This window comes from Culex quinquefasciatus, chromosome 2 (assembly GCF_015732765.1).
Source record: "Culex quinquefasciatus strain JHB chromosome 2, VPISU_Cqui_1.0_pri_paternal, whole genome shotgun sequence".
Lineage (NCBI taxonomy): Eukaryota > Metazoa > Arthropoda > Insecta > Diptera > Culicidae > Culex > Culex quinquefasciatus.
This window is the reverse complement of record NC_051862.1, coordinates 165,270,892-165,292,981: the sequence shown is the minus strand read 5'-3', so window position 1 is coordinate 165,292,981 and position 22,090 is coordinate 165,270,892.

Below are 22,090 nucleotides of genomic sequence, written 5' to 3'. Positions count from 1 at the left end.
CCGGAAATGGTCATAACGGTTTTATAGCCCAAAGACGACGACGGTGCGAGACGATTGACGTGTTTACACCTGGCTTTCTTGAAGCTGGGTGGGATGATCTATTCAAAGTTTAAACTTTTCCTAAATTAATAGCCTTTTGCACTTTATTCACTTCCTTCCACAATAGAAGGGAAAAACGGACTGGTTGTAGCGTAATATTGGGTGAGTTTTATTTCCATATTTTTTCATTTTTTTTTATTTCTAATTTTTTTTTCTGTTCAATCACTATAAGAAATTATGTTCATGAATTTGTTAAGAAAATCAAAATCAAAATCTTTTTTTTTTTATTTTCTTGAAAACTCTATAAAACATCTTCACATGCAACGGTAAGTGAAGCACGAAGAAAAAATAAAAAAAAACTCAGAGGATATTGTATTCTTTTGAGAGAGCAACCTCTCTACCGACTCTCTATTTTCTGCAGTTTATAGATAGGGGGAGAGGGGGTAATATGCACCCCCGGGGCCTCTTAGCCATAAATGCCAGACTTAATCCAAAAGAAATTGTAACTGAAAAACATTTTCAATTTGAACAAGTCTGGGCCAAAGCCACTATTGCAGGCCAAGTACACATTTTTGCATCAGTATACTTTCCGCCGGACCATGCAAATAAACAGTCGTATGAACTATTCTTTAAAACAGTAGAAATCATAACATCAAAATGGAACCGGAAGTAAAACTTCACATTTATGGCGACTTTAATCAAAGCAAAGTCGAATTTATATCTGACCAAGAAAATGAAGCAATTCTTCTCCCAGTCATTGGGGAAAATGAAACATTGCATTTTCTCTTTGACAATATTGCAAATTATGGACTTTTCCAAATCAATCATGTAAAAACCAAAGAAATTCATTTTTAGACCTTTTATTCACTAACTGTATTGAAGACTTTCATGTACAAGAATCTGTAACCCCCCTTTGGAAGAATGAAGTCTTCCATACAGCAATTGAATATTCTATTTATGTCCATAAAAACACTTTGCCCATTGACTGGGAATATGAAGAAGTCCTGGAATACAATAAAACAAACTTTGTAGAAGCCAAACGTAAACTACTTGCAATTGACTGGCAAAATTTATTTAATAATGAAGGAAATGTCGACGAATTAGTAGGAAAATTCTATACGGAAATTAACACTATAACATCTGAAACCGTACCTACTAGAAGAAGACGACGTAATAACACAGGCAATAAATACCCAGTGTGGTTCACTCCACAACTAAGAAATTTAAAAATAGAAAACAAAAAGCCTACAAACTATACAGAAACAATACAAATGACACAAATCTTCTGAATTATCTGAATATTTCCGACCAATTTTTTCGGCACTCAATTCTGCCAACGAAGAATATAATAGTAAAGTCGAATCTGAAGTCAAATCATGCCCGAAAAATTTCTTTAATTACGTAAAATCCAAATCCAAAAGTAGTAACTTCCCATCGCAAATGCAACTGGACGAAAATGTAGGCAGTAACTCAAAAGAAATTTGCAATCTTTTTTCAAAATTTTTCAAAGAAGTATACACCTCATTTTCCGAAGAAGACCGCGACCGCGACTATTTTTCATATATACCAGAATTTCCAAATGACGTCTCAGTCAATTCTTTGTCAGAAACGGAAGTACGCCAGGCATTGAAGGACTTAGACTCATCAAAAGGACCAGGACCCGACGGAATAGCACCTGCATTCCTAAAGAACCTTGCAGAAGAATTGACATTTCCACTGCATTATCTCTTCAACATGTCAATAAATACTGGAAAATTCCCACAAACATGGAAAAGTCTTTTTGGTGCCTATTTTCAAATCAGGCCCAAAATCAGACATACGTAATTATCGCGGAATTGCCCTTTTGTCTTGCATTCCAAAACTTTTCGAATCTATTATAAATGAAAAAATCTTTCAGCAAGTAAAAACCGCATCACATGTAAACAGAACGGCTTTTTTAAAGGCCGCTCTACTAGCACCAACCTTTTAGAATTTGTAAATTTTACACTGAATGCAATGCATAATCGCAATTTCGTAGAAGCAATTTACACAGACTTTAGTAAGGCATTTGACAGAATCGACATACCATTATTAATCTTCAAACTGCAGAAAATTGGAATTCAACCGAATCTTTTGGAATGGCTTAAGTCATATTTGACTAAGCGCGAACAAATTGTTCGCTTCCAAAATGTACTATCGGAATCAATTCACGTCACCTCTGGGGTTCCGCAAGGATCCCATCTAGGACCTCTTCTTTTCATCTTGTATGTAAACGACATTTCCTTCATTCTTAAAAAAATTAACGTACTTGTATATGCAGACGACATGAAATTGTATATGGAAATAGGAAATGCCAACGACAGTCATGTATTCCAAAACGAAATTAATCTTTTCTACACATGGTGTAGTAAAAGCCTACTCCAATTGAATGTAAATAAATGTAATTCCATTCCCGCATAATCAAACACCATCGGGGGAATAGTCCAAACTATATTACTACTAAAAGAGATGTAGTTACCACATACTTAACCATTATCACATAGTTACGGCACTATACAAAACCATAACGAAACTGATCGTCAAATGATGACGTTTTTATTGAAATAAATCTAATGATTCTAACTATTTTTGAACTATTTGGGGTACAATAACCTTACACTAAACAGTTCGGATTGTTAAGACAACGTGACTCAACGAAAAAATGTCAATTCAATTTATCAACTTTATTGAGAACAATATAGCAAAATTCCACAGATTTTAGATTTTTATAGTCAGAACCTGTAAGAACTAAAAACCTACTATAAATGGGTAATTCTCTACCAACTCACACGAAATCGGGAAAAGTTGCCCCGACCCCTCTTCGATTTGCGTGAAACTTTGTCCTAAGGGGTAACTTTTGTCCCTGATCACGAATCCGAGGTCCGTTTTTTGATATCTCGTGACGGAGGGGCGGTACGACCCCTTCCATTTTTGAACATGCGAAAAAAGAGGTGTTTTTCAATAATTTGCAGCCTGAAACGGTGATGAGATAGAAATTTGGCATCAAAGGGACTTTTATGTAAAATTAGACGCCCGATTTGATGACGTACTCAGAATTCCGAAAAAACGTATTTTTCATCGAAAAAAACAATAAAAAAGTTTTAAAAATTCTCCCATTTTCCGTTACTCGACTGTAAAAAATTTTGGAACATGTCATTTTATGGGAAATTTATTGTTCTTTTCGAATCTACATTGTCCCAGAAGGGTCATTTTTTCATTTAGAACAAAATTTTTCATTTTAAAATTTCGTGTTTTTTCTAACTTTGCAGGGTTATTTTTTAGAGTGTAACAATGTTCTACAAAGTTGTAGAGCAGACAATTACAAAAATTTTGATATATAGACATTAGGGGTTTGCTTATAAACATCACAAGTTATCGCGATTTTACGAAAAAAAGTTTTGAAAAAGTTACTTTTGCGTTTCTCTTTGTTTCGTCGTCCGTGTCTGTCGCGGGTGACCATGAACGGCCATGATCGATGACGACCATCTCTTTCATCAACGACATTATTTCTCAACGCATACAGTCAGCAGCATTATTGTCAGAAATACGCAATAGTATTCATGAACCAAGCCGTACTCTTAGACATTCACCACTTTTAGAATAACTGCATACACGACAAATTATTTAAAAATTCGCCATTAAATCAAATGATGCGCTTTTATAATGAAAATTCACAGTACATACATTTCGACATGTCTAAACCGGAACTACGAAAAAATCTATACAATAGAAATAATATCTAGTATGTAAGAAAATTGTAAGTAGTCTACATAAGCTTGACGAATAAACAATAAACATTAGAAAATGCACCCCCTGCTTTTCTCGGTATTTGGAAGAATTTTCCGGGGAAAAATCATAGAAATTGGAAGCTTAACATTGCTAAACCATGCTGAAAAAATTTGAGCATCGTAGTATAAAAACAGCTTAAGTTATTTGCAAAACATAAAAATGTTGTGTTTTTATCTAATTTTCATTGAACTTTCATTATGATTTTTGGACAGTATAACAAGCATTTATTGTTATTGTAAGTGTTGAGGTATATAGTTTTTGCCATAATCTTTACTATTCTGTAGATAGATGAGTCCAAAAACATAAAAAATGCATTTTTAATTATATTTTCTGCAAAAAGCGTGGTCGGGGCAAAATGCACCGCTGTGAAGCTCCTTTGTAAAAACAGCGGTGTCATCTAGTGGTGACTAGTGAAAACTGCTTTTACCCGGTGCATTTTGCCCCATGTTGTGGTGCATTTTACCCCGTTGTTGTAGTGCATTTTGCCCCAATGTTGCGGTGCATAATGCCCCGCATGGTTGTTTGAAATGAATCAAAAATGTTTTTAAAAATTTGATATTTTTGAACAATTTTGTGGTTTTTTAAGACTTTTTTCACATGGATGACGAAGAATAATAGTTGTTTTAGAACATCGAACAAAATTCTTCCACAGTAATGCTGTAATGGTTGAGCAATCACAGTTTTCCCTTAGGGGGTGCATATTACCCCCTCTCCCCCTAATTATCGCACTCTGTGTGCATTGTCGGCGAAGTTTACGGGAAACACACGCACACGCGTTGCGCGTCGAAACCTAGTCCTTGAAAAAGGAAAAAGGGCGATCTTATTATTTTAATATTTTTTTTTTTACTTTTTTTAAAACATTTTGGATTGCGTTATATTGTTTTTTCTAACCATCATTAATATTTTTGAAAGAAAAATCGAATAGTTTTAATTTATGTTTCAATTTATACTTTAGAATACAATTTGACAATGTTTACATTTAAAATGAATATATTTTTAAAACTTAGGGACTTGATCGTGTTTTTTGCTCTAAATGACAACCAATCATCAATTTTGTATAAAAGTAAGGATGATAAAACACGACTGGAAAATTTAAAAATATTATCATTTAAAAAAACGTAAAAAAAACCTAGGTCTGTTTTTTCGAATTCTCCACACAATTTTCCATTAAAAGCTGATTCATTTAAAGCAATCCTCTGAGATTTTGGTCATCGATTTTTTTTTGTATTTTTTAATCCGGCTGAAACTTTTTTGGTGCCTTGTTATGCCCAAAGAAGCCATTTTGCAGCACTAGCTTGTCCATATAATTTCCACTTCTTTCGTCAAATAAAGCAAATTAAATCAAGATTAACATTTTAAGAGGGCATAATATTGAATGTTTTGCCGTTTTGAATTGTTAGTCTTGATTAAAAAAATTTGAAAACGTTCGAAAAAAACAGAAAACTTCACGAATGTTTCATATTTTAACATTGAAAATCTGACCAATAGTTGCTGAGATATCGACATTAGAAAATCGTGAGTTGGTTGGGTGGGACTTAGACAACATCAATTTTCCTGTTTTTCAATCTTTGCATGGCAATATATCAGCAACTAAAGGTCATATCAACAAAGTTCAAAAGAGCAAATTATAGAGAATTTTCTCAGCTTTTCAAAAATATTTTTCAGGAGTGGGCAAACTTTGAAACCAATTTTAAAAATGAAAAATTGCTGCTATTTTCAAAAAAGTTACCTAAAAATCGCTATAACTTCAAAACGGTGCACTTTATCAAAATTTCACTAAAGTACTTTTTGATTGCAAATTTGATTTAACATCGTAAAATGAAATTGAAAATTTTTTGCGACCAATATTTCGATTTTTTGCAAAAAAAAAACAGTTCGATCAAATCAGGCTGCATTTGAAAGAAGAGATCCAGCACTACAAACGCTGAAAAAATCTCAGGGGTGTATATCTCGAGTTTAAAGAAAAACATATCTCGAGTTTAAAGAAAAACACCCTGAGATTTTTTGTAGTGCTGGATCTCTTCTTTCAAATGCAGCCTAGTGCTTAAAATTTGGCTTGCGCCTTTTCGAGATATTTAAGTTTTAAATTTGCATCTTTTTTACCTTAAAATCGCTGTAACTTTTGACCCTTAAGTCCAAATTGACTTGTCAGATAATAAAAATGTTTGTTTTTTAGAGCTCTAAAAGTGCTCGGAATACCACTTTTCTCTAAAACTTAACCCTGAATTGCCACGTTAAAAAACTGATTTTTGAAGGTTTGCTCAGATGCTTTCTATATATTTTGTCGTAGAAGGCGTAGATTACGAGATAAAATTTTGGTGTCTTCGACAAAATTGCTTGGATTGGCAAGCCCGTCAACTTTCTAGATGACGAAAAAATCCCAAAATATTCCTGTAAAGTTAGATTTCCAAAACCACCCTAATCGTGAACAACCCTAATTTTCAATCAAACCAAAAGTTGCCCCTTTCCAAAAGCAACAACTCTTCTGAAGACACCAAAGCTCCAAAACTTAACCATTTTTCGGAAAATCCATTTTCCACTTAATTTTGCTATCTGGACCACTGTGCACCGAAGGCACCAAAAAAGTTTCAGTGGGATTAGAAAATACAAAAATTAAAATTTAAGAGAAAAGACCGATTTCGTAGAGATTTGCTCTTTAGTTTTGATCAAAAATCAATCAGATTTCCTAAAAAGTGTCTTCGTGGTTTATGGATGGTCTCATGGTAAAAGGAAAATTAAATTAATGCAAACAAATTTATAAATTTGTTGATTATGAGGATGTTTTTTTTTAGAGTGCATACAACAAACATAATCAAATGTAATAACTTGAGCAATTCTCCCCGAATTTCGGAAATGTAAATACATTTTCATTTGGCTCACATTTTTCCTATGATCAAAGCCATTTTGTGTCATAATTGTATCCATACAAGTATCCATACATTTTCGGCAGCTGTCCACACAAAAATAGTATGTAAATATTCGAAAATCTATAACATTTGAATGATTTCCTGAAGACACCAAAGCAAAATTGTATAGAACAATTAATGGAAAGTAGAAAACATTGAAAATAAGCTTAAAAAATCCCAATTTTTTTTTATTAAATGTTTAGCGTCAAAACCTCACATCTTTTAATCCACAAAGAAGTTCGGGCAAATTTTCGGTCGCGGAGTTTTAATTTCTGTAAAAATAGATTTTTATTGAAAAAAAACATCTCCTAAAAAAATATCAAAATTAATATATTTTGGTTGTTTTTTTGTGTTTATACTTGATTTTGATTTATAGGTATAAAAATTTATAGAAATATTTTCATTTATTGTGCAATAAGAAAACTAGTTAATTCAATTCATTTTATTCACAAAAACCACGATTTAATATCACCAGAGGTGAAATAGAGCCTTCCTTACAAAATTATGAAACTCCGAGAAATATATTGGTGTAATTAATTTTTCAGAAACATAATGACCCAGTGAGAATTTTACCTAAAGCTTCGAATCTTTTTAGGCTAAACCTCAAATGCCATTTTTTTATTTCAGAGGTACATTATTTGTCGCAAGATATTTAAATTTAATTAAGAAAAACATATTGGATTGAAATTATTAGAAAAAAAGGTTACTCAGTCTTTATTGTTAGTCTATGATTAACTTAAAAAATATGTATCACTATAGCACTTTGTCGATCTATTATGAGAAGCCAGAAAGAACACTTTCACGCGCAGCGTAAAACGCGCAAGCGTAAAAGCGCTGGCGTTGAAGCTTCGACTTTACGACTTGTCGAGCGAGAACGAGCCGGGACTTCGAATTTGATATTCAGTATATGATTTTGTATAAATCCAAAAATTTTATAGGAAAAAACAGGGTAGAAATAAGACGAAAAACACTAAAATGGCTATATATCTGAAAATACATTTTGGAAAAGCTTCAAATTTTGGGCCCAAGCAGTTTATGGCGCATGTTTTCAAATGGCTTTTTGTTTGAAACTGAATTCTTTTAATTTGATAGGGTTATCTGTAAAATAGTCCAAAAAATACCTCTAAAAATGGCTTTGGCCATATTTACTGGTCGAAAATTGTGAATCGTAAAATAAAATGTTCGTCTCCGACTTATAAAAATTGTGGATTTTACGAGCGGGTTTCCAGTGATGGAAAACACAAATTTTTAAGAGCGGATACAGACATCGCTCATGTATTTCAGAAAAAGAGGGTTTCGGGCCAAAATTCAATCGAAAGAGCGCATCTTCAATTTAGTAATAGATTTTTTTCCTGGGACGAATCCTCGCCATGCACGATTTTTTAAGATATCTGAGAAAAGCGTTTTTCCAAAAGCAAACCTTAAACCTTTTTTTTGTAAGAAAGGCAAAAAATGTACATCTTATATAATTTGCTGGTTAATAGATATTTGGTGTTCCTTGCAACTATTTTTTCATTTACTGCTTGATAACAGATGGTTCTAACTAATTAGATTGAATACTTTCCCCCAAAAGCTAAAATTATCAAACCAATTTAAAAAACTTTTTGCCAATAAACGCATCACCCTTTCGAGCATGTCAGCCTTCTCAAATTGCACCAGTTATCCGGGCTCCAACCGAAAACTGCCACCACCAGTCAGGAGCAGCAGCAGCAGCCAAAGTGCGGCGGCTAAGCTTTTAAGCTTTTTATGACTTTCTAGCACTCAACGCCACGTGGTGATGTGGCTCCTCTTGTATTGTTTTACGGCCAGGGTGCTACCTTGGCTATTGATGCCCCTCAGAAGAAAAGAAACTCTGTTTGTTTTAAAGTCCAGCGGGGAGACTATCTTCAGCCTGAGGAAGAACCATAAATTTTAGAGCTTTCGACGAAAAAAAAGAAGGCACTTTTTTCCTCCAACCAACCGAAGACAGCTGATTTAGAATAATGAAGTGAGAAAAGCCGGTGAGTTTTTCACTATTTTTCCACCCATCTGACCCAGGGCTGGTAGCTCAGGGGCGAGAATAATGCCTTAAATTCTACATCATTAACTTTTCATGGTTCGTCGTATTTTTCCCTCTTCTCAGTATGGAAACAACTTCCAGCATCTGCTGGCAGCAAAAGCATCGTCGTCATCCAAGGGGAGAACCGTTGGTCCATGAAGTGTGCCACCTGGGTTTGGTGGGGGCGGACAGTCTCTTTTCGTAGCTAAACGCCTCCTCCAAAGAGATCTTACGCCAGAAGAAGACCCTTCGGGACCTTATCGACCAGCAGGTGCGCAGCAGCAATTGGCTTTTCTTTTGTCACGTTTTTGTGTTGAATCCTGGGCCCTGGGTTTTCCTCACGTACAAATTGCTCTGCTAAACAGGTATGCTTTTCCTTTTGCGGTGGTTGAGCTGTAGTGCGATACTTTGATAAAGTATCGAGTGGAGGATTGGAGTGCTGGGGGGTGATGCTCCGACAATGAACTTCGTTCACATGCAAATGACTTTGAATTCATAAATCACAACGACTCGCGGCTGAAATTGATGACAATATTTTCTAAGTGGTGTATTAAACTTTTAATTCGTTTTATGTTTTTGTTTCAGGTCTAGAAAAAATAGTTAAATTTCTTACATTTCCGGGAAATTGAAGCATTGAAATATCAGCTTCCCGATAATCTTGAAATATAATTTGAGAGATTTATCGTAAGCCGAGGTCATATTTTTGAAACATGTACTGGGGTAGGGCACACAATGTTCATTAAGATTTTTTTCATTTGTTATCATGGAATTAGTTTTATCTTATCTGTCAATATAGAAAATTGTACAAATTCTGATTCGAATTCGATTCGAAAATTGAAAGACCGGAAACTGACCCACCTTCACGTATACATATCGACTCAGAATCGAATTCTGAGCAAATGTCTGTGTGTGTGGTGGAATGATGATCAAAAAATTGTCATTCGATTATCTCGGCACTCGCTGAACCGATTTTGTCCGTTTTGAACTCAATCGATCCGTCTTGGGGTCTCATAAGTCGTTATAGAAAAATAATGATGTTTAGTTAAGTACTTCAAAAGTTATGTTAAAAAAAAATTTCAACTAAAGTTCAAAAATTGTAAACAGGATGTTTTTTGTATGAAAACCCTTCATGTTATACATTCATGTTATGTACAGAAAGGTATTAAAAAGACCTTTTTCACGAGCCCAAAATATTAAAGATCTGGCAACCCTATCAATAGATAGCTATTAAGTGTTATTTATACACTTTTTTTAGGCCGGATCTACCATGCAACCCATCGCTGGTTATCAAAAGACCTTTAAGCGTGTTATTTACACGCTTATTTGAAGATAGATCTCAAATACTTTGATGAACATGTTGACCGGGTCGCAATATCATCGTTGAATTCGTAATCAAAAGATCTTTGCAATGAGCCTAGAAAATTTAAGATTTGTTACCGCTGTTTTTGTTACAATATAATAATAATATAATAATTGAAACATTTCGAAAAGCATTAATATATTTTTTAAAATACTCAAAATATAGTGAAAAAAAATAGTGAAAAATTTAATATAAATACAAAAAGACGAGTTGTTCCAACACTACTCGTCTATTTGTATTCATAGTAATGCTTTTTGCTAAAACGCTAAACCAAACCACAATGAAAAATTTAGTTTTTGCATATGCAAAATTCGTTGCCTTGTGAAAATGATGAATATATGATAAATTCTCGATCCATGGATATGTACCCTTATTGCAATCACTAAAAATGTTAAAACTGAAATTTTCTGATTTTTTTTTAATATGCAGTTTTGTGAAAATTTTGAGAGTTTAAAAAATTGTGCAATTACTTTTGAAATGTATGAAAAATTCTTGATCAATTTATACTGATATTGTAACCTCATTTTTTTTTCAAAACATGAAGTTTTGTGAAATGTAAAACAAAAATATTTTTGAAATTCATTATAAATTCCAGATTATTTCATACTCAATACCCACGATGTAAAAAAACTAAAATGATGAGTTTTTTTTTTCTAAAATACTTAGTTTTGTGGAAATGTTGACACGAGGCGTAACCGTATTACTTTCCTGTCATCTTTGAATGACGTAACGGCATACATACTCAAAATAACAGTATGTACTGAAAAAATCTTTTTGCAATTCCGTCTTGAAACTACTTACTTTTCCTGTCATTCTAGAACGACGAAATAGCCTACTTTACTGTACCAAAAATAACAGAATCGAATAGCGACACTTTTCAAAATAAATGCTGAAAAGTTCTACGTTTCAGCACTGAAATGGGTGCTGAAAAGTTGAACTTTTCAGGACTTGTTTCGAAAAGTAACACTTTTCAACACTTTTTGATTCAAACAATTTATTGTCAAAATACATGAACATTTGACTGACATATACTTTCACTCAATGGGTGTTTTTCTGAAATGCAAAAAATGTTGTAACGTGTTGCAAAATTTGATTTTTTTCAGCACTCGTTGTATTTATCCAGTAAATCTCGTTGGATAAATGTACGATTCGTGCTGAAACTCGTAGCCTAAACTACTATTTCAGTTTTGTTTTCGTCATCTGAGGGCCTTTTGGATACTGTTTTGCAGTTTGACATATATTTTGAAGACAAATGACATTCAAGCGGGGAAACGAACGTTTCATTGAGTTAATTTAATTTTGATCCATACTTGCGCTAGGACCTTTCGAAAACTAACCCGAGATATTAAGTTTGCTATGTGAGTAAAAATAATATAAAAAAAAACCTTGAAGTGTTGCATACATTCAATTTTGTTATGTTTTATTTGTAATTTAATTTTTTTTAAGTTTTTTTAACTTTTAACATTTTAGCTTTTTAAAGGTTTTGCCTTCCTTACTGAGGTAAGGCTATAATCCTGCTCTAAAAATGAGCTTTGTATAAAAACGTCGTAGACCCACCTTCACGTATACATACCGATTCAGAATCGAAAACTGAAGAAATGTCTGTGTGTATGTGTGTGTGTGTATGTATGTATGAGACCAACAAACTAGCTCATGTTTCTCGGCACTGGCTGAACCGATTTGACCCGAACCTGCCTTTAGGCATTTTTTGAAATCTGTAAAAAATGGCATTTTGGGCGCCCTGGGGCTTCCTGAGGGGGCGCTATATCATTTTCATGAAGGCGCAGCACAAATCGGCAATTTGGCAAATTTGCAAAATTCAAAGTTTCTCTTGGGCCCTGCTGAGGGCGCCAAATTGTTTAAGGAGGCGACATTTTTTTGTGAAGAACTTGTTAGTCGACGACTAACCTCGACTAACCTACAGCTCAGCCCAGCATATCATTTTTGTTATAGCTGACAAAAAATCATGTAATAAGTTGGAAATGAAGAAATATCATCAGAATGTAGTATTAACAGTTTGTTTTAAGAGAATGCATGCAAAATATGTCTTTTCTAACAATTTTTCATCAGAATTTGAAAATTAAAATGACTTGTTGTGCTTCAAGTCCCGGACACTGATAAAAGCTGATTCGAAATCCGGACACTTTGCTTCGAATTCCGGGCACTCGTTTATGCTAATGAATCGCACAAATTTGGACTGAAATGTTAGTGAATGGCATTCTTTAGGTCTCAAATAAGCTGTTACCATCAAAACAATCGAATTTTTATATACAAATTTGCTTGAATTTAAGGAAATCAAAACCATAAATTTCTGCTTTGCCTTCCCGGTGCTTCGGACGCCTATGAAATATTTCACGTGAAATGTTTCGCATTTTTGGTAAACTTATAATTTTAGTTTATTGTTTTGACATTAACTACAGCGTTCAAACAAGCTTTAAATGAAAGTTAATGTTAGAATTCATCAAATAACCCATTTTTGACATTTATAATGTGAACTTATATCCAAATAGTTGATAAAACAAGATGAGGTACCCGGGTTTCGAAGCGTCCGGGAATTCGAATCATGACGTTAGTGTCCGAACACGTTTTCAAAATCATGGAAATATTTATCTATTTCACTAAATATTACCAGTTTCCATCCGCAGTAAATGTATCACTTTCTCACAGCAATCCGATCGCATCACCATAGTCCAGGGTGCAGTGGCACTTTGTCTTAAAGCCCTAGTGCGCGCCGGCCACCACGTGGTGTCTACTGCTGCTGACCCGGCTGGCAAGAGTTTTGTAATGCAGATGCTGCATTCTCCTTTGCACCGTCCATCATCTTTCTCGACAGTGTGCTGTCTTGGTCGCTCCAATATACTTACATATCGAGATGAAATTATTCAAATTTATCTCGGGTATAAATTCTGTTTTTCTTCATCGCCGTCACACTAGAGAGAGAGAGAGCCAAAGAGAGGACAAAGATGAAGAGCCAAGGATCGCCGGCGTTGTCCACGTGGCATCCTGCCGGAACGAACCAGACTGGACCTACACATAAGAAGACTGTTATTGGACTTGGCCAGCAGCAGCATCGTATCGTCCTTCTCAAGAGTGATGATAGAGTAGCAGCAGCAGCATCCAAGTGCTGAAGATGACGGCTATATGGCATGGCCATGGTTCATCCTTGCCCTTCTGGCCGGGGGTGATTGTGGTGCATGGCTTTGCGTGAAGTGTGTATTCGAGGAATCTTGCTCTTCTTGGACAGTGTCGGGGGAAAGAAAACTCCTCCGGACAACAATGTCCAAAGGTCAAACCTTCGCAGCCATGGCCCGGTATGCGAAGGATGGTGAAAATATGTGTGCCACTGTTTGGAATAAATCGATTTGGAGAAAAGTGTGACGTCTTGAAATAAGTACCACAATATTTTCTGCGAAGAATTGATCGATTGCTTTTTTGATTGTTTTGCACGGTGACCTTTTTTAAATTTTTAGCTATAAATAGCTTTAAACGACAATTTTTTAACAGTTTTAGGATTATGCGAATCATTAGTTTGTAAGCCGTGGTGTACCGTGTAAATTTTGATTGCATAAATGGTGAAAATCCTTTCATCTAAGAGATTTGTTCCGCTTACAATTTCTCAGTCAGCGGTTTTCTTTTCAAACCCACACTCAGACTGGCAAGCTCACATTCGCCTGGCAAGGGCAACATTTTCAAACATCATTTTCGTTCAACGCCATACATTTTAATAGCAAACCATAAATATGTTCCCTTCAACAGCTCGTCGTCGTCCCCAGCGTCCCCATGTTTTTTTTTTCGGAAAGCTCTCTATTTGCTTCAGTTTTCCCACATTTTCCCTTCCCACGTCACCTCAAATTTTGTTAACCTGCGAGAGTAAAATGCACCGCGACGTGATTCGAATGTTTTGCCCCTCCCTGGGGGAAATTCAGCGAAACCCACTTTTACTTTTTCGGTCCTGATGGAAGGAGGATTTTCTCTATTCATTGAAGCGAATTTCCATTCAACAGCCGATGTTCACGAATGAAAATTTGCAACATGAACAGCACAAATCTTCAGACTTTTTTCTTTCACGAATTGAATAGAAATGTGGATCAGCGCCGAAGCAAGACTTTTCCCATTTTTTGTTCGCTTCGCTTCTGAGAAGTATGCTCGAGTGAAAATCGCAATTTGAGGCTGACGATGTAAATCTGGCGAGCATAGATTGGGTGCAGGTACGGGTACATATATAGAGTAACGTTTCTTGTAAGACGTTTCTCCTCATTCCAAATTTGAGCAGCATCCTGGATAGTACCAAAAAAAAAGTCATGCTACGTGAGTTCGAGTCGAATGATTTCAGATCGTAACTTATGGACTATTACGGGTATGGAGAGCTCAACTTCAACTCTCTCAATCATGTGCGAGTTAAAAGCATTCATTCAGCGCGTGTATCGAGACAGCAATGTGAAATTGTTGTAGGTTGGCTAGCAGGATCCCTTTTTATTTTTACAGTATGAAAAAAACACACTTCTACACACAATATCTATGGCCAACTTTTTAATTCCTTTTAAAGGAATTTTCTGATCGATTTAGTGTCTTAGGCAAAGTTGTAGGTATTGATGAGGAACATTCTGAAAAAAATAATCACATGAATTACATTTTTTTACAAAAAAAAAAACAATTGCTCAAATTTTATATTTTGTATTTTTTTACATGTTTTAGGATGGGAGTTTTTTTTTGTTTTTTTTTTTTTTTAAGAAAAAGAAATCTCACCGAAAAAATATTTTTGCTGCAATTTCATGTGAAAGGAGCCGAAAAAAAAGTTCTCCGATCGAGCTAATTTTTTTCTGGGGGTTCCTTAACCATTAGGCTGACCTACGTCGTGCTAGGGTGGTCCCATAAATTACAATTATCGTCAATTTTAGCAAAAAAACATAAATCCATTTTAACCGATTTTAGCTGTCTTAGACGCAAATGAAAGGTCTTATGAACAAATAGTTTTGAGTCTCAAAAATCAAGCCTGACATTTGAAAAAAGTATGAAAACATGAAATGGCTGTGTCTGGACCAGAAAGCCTATATCTGAAAATATTTTAATGAATTCCTCGGAAAATTTCACATAACATATAAAAAATGGAGGTGTCAACCAGTTCGTCCCAGAAATATTTTTTTATTGAAAAATTAAAAATGAGTTTTTCAACGCGCCACACGCAAAATCAAAAAAAAAAATACGAAACCAAAAAAAAAAAACGAAAATCAACTTTTTACTAAACTGCACTAAGGCCGTTGCAAATATTTTTCAAAGTTTATGTCACCCCCTCTGCAAAATTGGTCTGAAAAATTAGGGGGCAAAAAAATATTTTTCCAAAAAACTTCAAAATTTCCATGAAAGTAGAAGCCTAATCAACTGAAAACAATCTTAAATGCATTGATAATCATATTTCGCATGTTTGGGCTAGTTTAAAAATGTTTTGAATTTTTATGAAATTCAAATTTTATTTTTCTCAAAAAATAATTTTTTTTCGATACTTAGATATTTGGAAACTAATGATGGCAAAACAACACTTTTATCATTCAAATGTTGAAACCATGGCTTGTAATTTCAATTTTCATGCTTTTTTAATTTTTATACCCAAAGTACTCTGACCCCCATCGACTTTGGTCAGAGTCGAGAGACATAATCTTCCAGAAATATTTGCAACGGGCTAACTTTGAAATTCCAGTGATGACCTATACTTTTTTGGGTACCAATATTTTCGTAATTAAAAAGCGCATTTAAAAAAAATATCGTTGTGAATTGCAATAAAAAATTTCGATTTTTAGAATTTACACAGATTTTTTACCGAATTCTGTTGTTGAAAAATCGGTAAAGTTTAGATCGGTAAACCATCTGTCAAAATGAGCATAATTTTAGCGAATTTGGTTGTAAGATGAACTGAAGTACCGAATTTCGCTAAGTTTTTGACGAATTCGGTAATTTTTAGTTTACCGAACTGTTCAAAAGAAAAAAATCGGTAAAATTTACCGAATTGGGAAAAAAATCTAAGTGTGTACAGACAGCAAAATATATCTTATTGTTTATGTATAGGGCAATTCACTTGGCAATTTAAAACCATTTTGTATTCATGACCTGAAATATTTTTGTTTTCATCCTTGTTTCGATCTTTTTTTTAATTGCATCCTTCTCTCCTTGACCCCAGCCCGTATCAAGGTTCATAAACTTTTAAACAAAACTCATCCACCTGATTCCTATTTATTTTATTATTAGTTTTATTAAAGACACTTTACCATTGCAATGGCATTCGTGTCGTGTGATTCCTATTTTTTGTTAATAAATATATAATAAATTAATAATAACGAAATTAAGAAAATATAAAGTTAATTTAGATAACTTTATTTGATTGCTTATTTGTTCTGCTTTGTCCACGCTCCAAAGAGATTTGTTTTGTATGGAAATTGTACAAGAGGGGGAGGAGGGGGGGGGGGGGTGTAGATTAAAAAAAGGATCCATATGGTTTATGGATGGTCCCCAATTAAAATACTGCAATTTTCTACAATGAAAAATCACATTGGAATTTGTAAGGATTTCTAATTTGATTGTAAAAGAATGCTGGGGCATAGCGGGCATTAACAGTAGTAGGTTTTACAGCGTGACGTCACGAGCGCACACGCACACACATTTTTACAGAGACACACGCGCAAAAAATGTAAACAGTGCAGCCAAGCTGTCAAATTCCTAACCTCAAAATCGAGTCGGCGTAAAACCTAATTAGGTTTTACACCGTGACATCATTTGACAGCTCATGTGCACTGTTTACATGGTCTTCGTCGACGAATTTCCCCGAACGAATTTCCCCGAAAAAAATCGACGACCGCATCGAACTGTGCTACACTGAAAGAAACCAACATAGCAATCTCAAGTGTTTTTTCACGTGAGAGTCTCCAAAATTCAACACAATAAATTCACGTGCTTTTCCTTTGACCTACACATGTTCTACATGCCAAATGGACGTGAAAATCATCCAAAATCACACAGAAAAAAATAATGTAAATTTGGAAGCTGTAATTTTTGAAGGTTGAATATTACCTCTTTTAAGATGTAATTTTACCTCAATTTAGACTGAAAAAGTGACATTACACCAGAAAAGTGGTAAAATTACACGTTTCCAGAGGTAAAATTACACCTTTTTTCTTACATAAAAGATGTACCCCTTCCCAGATGTAATATTACCATGATTTTTTTTTCTGTGCAGCTGATCGCTATCGAAAGACCTTTCACTCATTTTTCGAATGCTGTTCACTTCATGTTCACATGAATTTCACTTAGATTTGCCCCATTTGACATTCCCTTTGATATCGAAGTGAAAAACACGTGAGATTGAAATGTTTTGGTTTTGAAATACGTGTGGCGAAAAATTCTCCATTAGTAAGATAGCCACGGACGGAGCTGGTTCAAAAGTAGCATTTCGGATTGGAATGTTATTTTTGCCAACAAATTACTTTAGTTTTTTCATATTTGTGCGCTGGTGGTAAGTTAAAACAAGAGAAAACAGTACATTTGATTGAAATTAATGCGGACTCATTTCATTTTTCCAGAAGATCAGGTACCGGCCAAGAGTCGTCTACGGAATCTGCGTCGATCCGGTGCTGTTTCTCGATATTCACCAAGAACATCAAGGGCGGGCTAGGGATCCGCCAGCTGCCGGATCGAGAATTGTTTGCTCGTCTTAGTGGACCTTTGGTCGGCCAGTTTGGGCCCGTTCGAGAACAAGGTTGACCATGAAGATTCACCGGTCCAGCAGGGCCGTACTTCTTGAATTTTCTCGATGGCCAACGCCGTCGAAACATGGTCAGCGTAGCAGTGAAAGTTAAATGTCAGTGAAGTGAAATGTGTGATTTTTTTATGTTTTACATGTATCCAAACAGATGCTTTGATTTAGAATAAAACTTATTTTTGTTTGAAACCGTGAAATAAATTATTGAAAAAAAAATAAGAAAATCATTGTCTTTGTTTTACACACCTTATAAACTTTGGAAAAACATTTGACTTACACTATAAACTCATTTAACATTCATGAGAAAAGCATTGCAGATTCATGTGCGTCGTCACGTGAAGTTAACGTGTTTTGCTTTTGAATTTACCGAGTCGCGCCATGAAAATTTGCCAAGTGATTTGCACGTGACATTCATATGGAAAGTAGTATGGGGCAGATTCACGTGTGAAACATGTGATATTGCTATGTGGCTTTCTTTCAGTGTAAGTCCATGTAAACACTATAGTGTATACACTCCTTTCTAACCTCCAAATCGAGTCGGCGTAAAACCTAATAAACCCCAAGCCATTCATTTCTTTTTCAATCTTATTGGAATTTCATATAAATTGTAGCGGGAACTGCATGTCAATTACTTAATTTATCATGCTAATTCTTCAAGCCGAATGAGTACAGAAATTAACAGTGCGAGGAAAAAGCTACCGCACATCTGGCGCGCCGGGGAATCGAACCCCGCTCTTTCGCATACCGTGCGAGCGCGTACACCACTTCGCCAACGCGCCGTGCTTGCCGAGGCAAGTTCAGCTAGTTGTTTTGTGATCTACCGTTCTCCACCGATCGTACCAGTGTACGGTTGCTTCTTCCACAACACTATTATTCTGTTCTCAAAGGCTTCTTTAGAATACTGACACACGGATCAAGTATATTTTTAGACGCATTGTTATTGTCGAGTTCACAGACAAATGGACACCTACTTAGTGACACGTAGTCAAATTGTGAGACAAATTTTAGCTGATTGCCTACTTGCAGCCTAATTAGCATGATAAATTAAGAAATCGCGTTGCCCTTTGCTTAGGGTAAAACAAAAAATCTTAACCTTAGGTTTTCCGAGCTTGGTGGCTCTAACCTGCCAAACATTGCCATAGATTCAAGTAGGCAATCAGCTAAAATTTGTCTCACAATTTGACTACGTGTCACTAAGTAGGTGTCCATTTGTCTGTGAACTCGACAATAACAATGCGTCTAAAAATATACTTGATCCGTGTGTCAGTATTCTAAAGAAGCCTTTGAGAACAGAATAATAGTGTTGTGGAAGAAGCAACCGTACACTGGTACGATCGGTGGAGAACGGTAGATCACAAAACAACTAGCTGAACTTGCCTCGGCAAGCACGGCGCGTTGGCGAAGTGGTGTACGCACTCGCACGGTATGCGAAAGAGCGGGGTTCGATTCCCCGGCGCGCCAGATGTGCGGTAGCTTTTTCCTCGCACTGTTAATTTCTGTACTCATTCGGCTTGAAGAATTAGCATGATAAATTAAGAAATCGCGTTGCCCTTTGCTTAGGGTAAAACAAAAAATCTTAACCTTAGGTGCATGTCAATGATTCCCGATTGTTTTTTTTTCTTTTTTCGGGGGGTTATATTAGAAACTTCTGTTTTATGTGTCATCTCCTAATAAAGTAGGTTTTTGACCATCGTAGCATTTTGTCTGAAATTTATAGATCCTCCCGCCTTATTTGCTTGGAATATTTGTTTAATGTGTTAGTCCTCTTATTCTACATTTTATAATAATTTTGATGGTTTTTAAATATAACTTTTCTTTTTTTTTGCGATGATTTCAGCCACTTCGTAAGGTTTGGTAAACACATTAAATAAATTGATATTAAAATAAATATAATCTTAAGCTCGTTTAATTTTCCTGCAGCACAGGTTATTCTTATAGAGAGCCTTATGGGCTCCTAGTTATTCCACCATCGCCATTATTCAGATTACATTGTTAATGTAACGCTTCTCACCCGCAGGGTGAATCCAGTAATCACAGGTTAATGATTTACTGCTCTCTTGGTTGGTTCGCGCGCGTTATGCTCCAGCCGGAACCACACTTCCCGGTACAGTAGATTCTCGCGGCATGAATATCGCATAGCCAGCCGACGCCCCGTTGACTAATTATGCTGGTGAATAATTGAGCCGCAAACATTTCGCATTTGCTTCGGAATGTAGCTTGTGTACTTACTTACACGATTGGGGGAGCCTCTTTCTATTCCTGGGAGATTGGTCAGGCCACAGCTCATAAATCCTGACGCCCCTAAGCGCACACACTTTGGACTCTACGTAAATTTGTAATCGTACTCGCCCCAAAACCGAGGCCACAGCCACACATTGTGCGTTGAATTATTGAGAATATCTCGTTAAGCCACGTGGAACTTGCAGCTGTTATCTTCGCACCACGTGGAAGATACTAGTTCAACCGCTTGGATGCAAATTGCAGAAGCCAAACTTTACCACTTAGCTATTACTTATCCAATCTGCTGCTGCTGCTGCTGCAACAGTTAACCGGGTAGATTTAGTCATTTTAAATGCATCCTTGCCATCCTGAGAAAGCTTTTTGCCAACTTTCACTCAACTTACCAACTAAAAGTGTATGCAAACAGGTAGCCTCTAAGCAGTTCTCTAAGAAAATACCTGTTCTTTAAATAATTTTTAAATTTTATCATCTAGAAACGATGGCTTTTTATTAATTCCTTAAATGTAAATTATACTTTTTTATTATCAAATCAATGTGTTCATAAATCAATGTAAGTTTCGATGAGAATTTCTACTCCAGCTTCTCAAAGTCCTGCCGGTACAGTAACGATAGGGGAAAAGTTTAACGATCCCTCGCCCTAGTTTCTTTGCCGAGTCACTCGGTTGGAAACTTTAACCCGAAATCTTTTAATGCAAAAACCCGGAAAACTTTTCACCATCTAGCAAATTTACCCTGGGTCCAGTAATGTTGTTGAGAGAGAGAGAGAGAAACAAACACCACTTCCGCTACTTACTCAAAAAAGCTAGCAACAGGAAGTACTCCTGCGAAAATGTGGCACGCCCAAAGCTCAAATATTTATAATGTCGTAAATAGTGAGGAGCACCGTTGTGCTGCCTAGAAATAACAACCCAGCAATGGCTTAATCCTTTGCTTGTAAGCCGGAAGGAGCAAAAAAACCGCCTCTTTCTTGCCAAGATTTCCACGGGCCTGGCTAGGATAGAACTTTTCGGGAAACAGGAAACGCGACTTTACAAAAAACGGGAACCATCTCTACCTGCCGACTGTTGTCGTTGTCTAGCTAGTTAGAGACTTGTACTAGAGAAGCAAGAAAGTTACATACTTTAAAAACAATTTAGACTGGGTGCACCAAACTCACACAACTCGCACCGGAAATGGGTGTTGCCAACTATCCGGAGGAAGAAAGTTCAAGTTATTATATCAGACTACTTAGGAATAAATTTGTCTTAAATTAACCTAATCCAAGGCTTGTAGTTACAATTAGTAACAGTTTCTAGCCATTTGCACGCTTTTAAATTCAAATTTAAGAAACGCCTGAATGTAGGCATTCACGCGATAAAATTTTGTCGGAGTTCGACAAATGCGCGAATTTCAATGTCGCAGTGGTGCCAGTATACAAGAAACCTATTCGAAAACATTATTTGTTTTATTCGATTTTAGCCAGGGGGATGAATTGGGTACCGTAAACTGGGGTCAATCGGGACACATGGGGCGAATTGGGACAGCAGTTTTTACCATGTTGGAGCACAATATTTTGATTTTTCTGGTTGGTTTCGGTTAGAACAGACTCAGGCCTACAAAATGTGTACATCCGTTTCTAAATTTAAAAGTTTTAAGTGCTCTAAAAACTGCTGTCCCTATTCAGACTGTAGTCCCGATTCACCCCAGATTACGGTACTCAAAGCCCTATGTAAATTTTTATGTACGGTCGCTTTAACTCGCTTTAACGCGCGTTAACTTGCGATAACTTGCTTTAAGGTGGCGTTATGTGAAAACTCGGCACGATGAGTAGCGTTGATGCTTTTCGAGCTCGTTTTTGTTCGTTTGTTATCACGGAGTGACGTCCCCCTCGGTAATATCAAAAACTTTCCAACTTTGAAACTAAAAAGTTTGAACTTTCTACGAATATTCACCAACGCGAACTTTTAATCCAA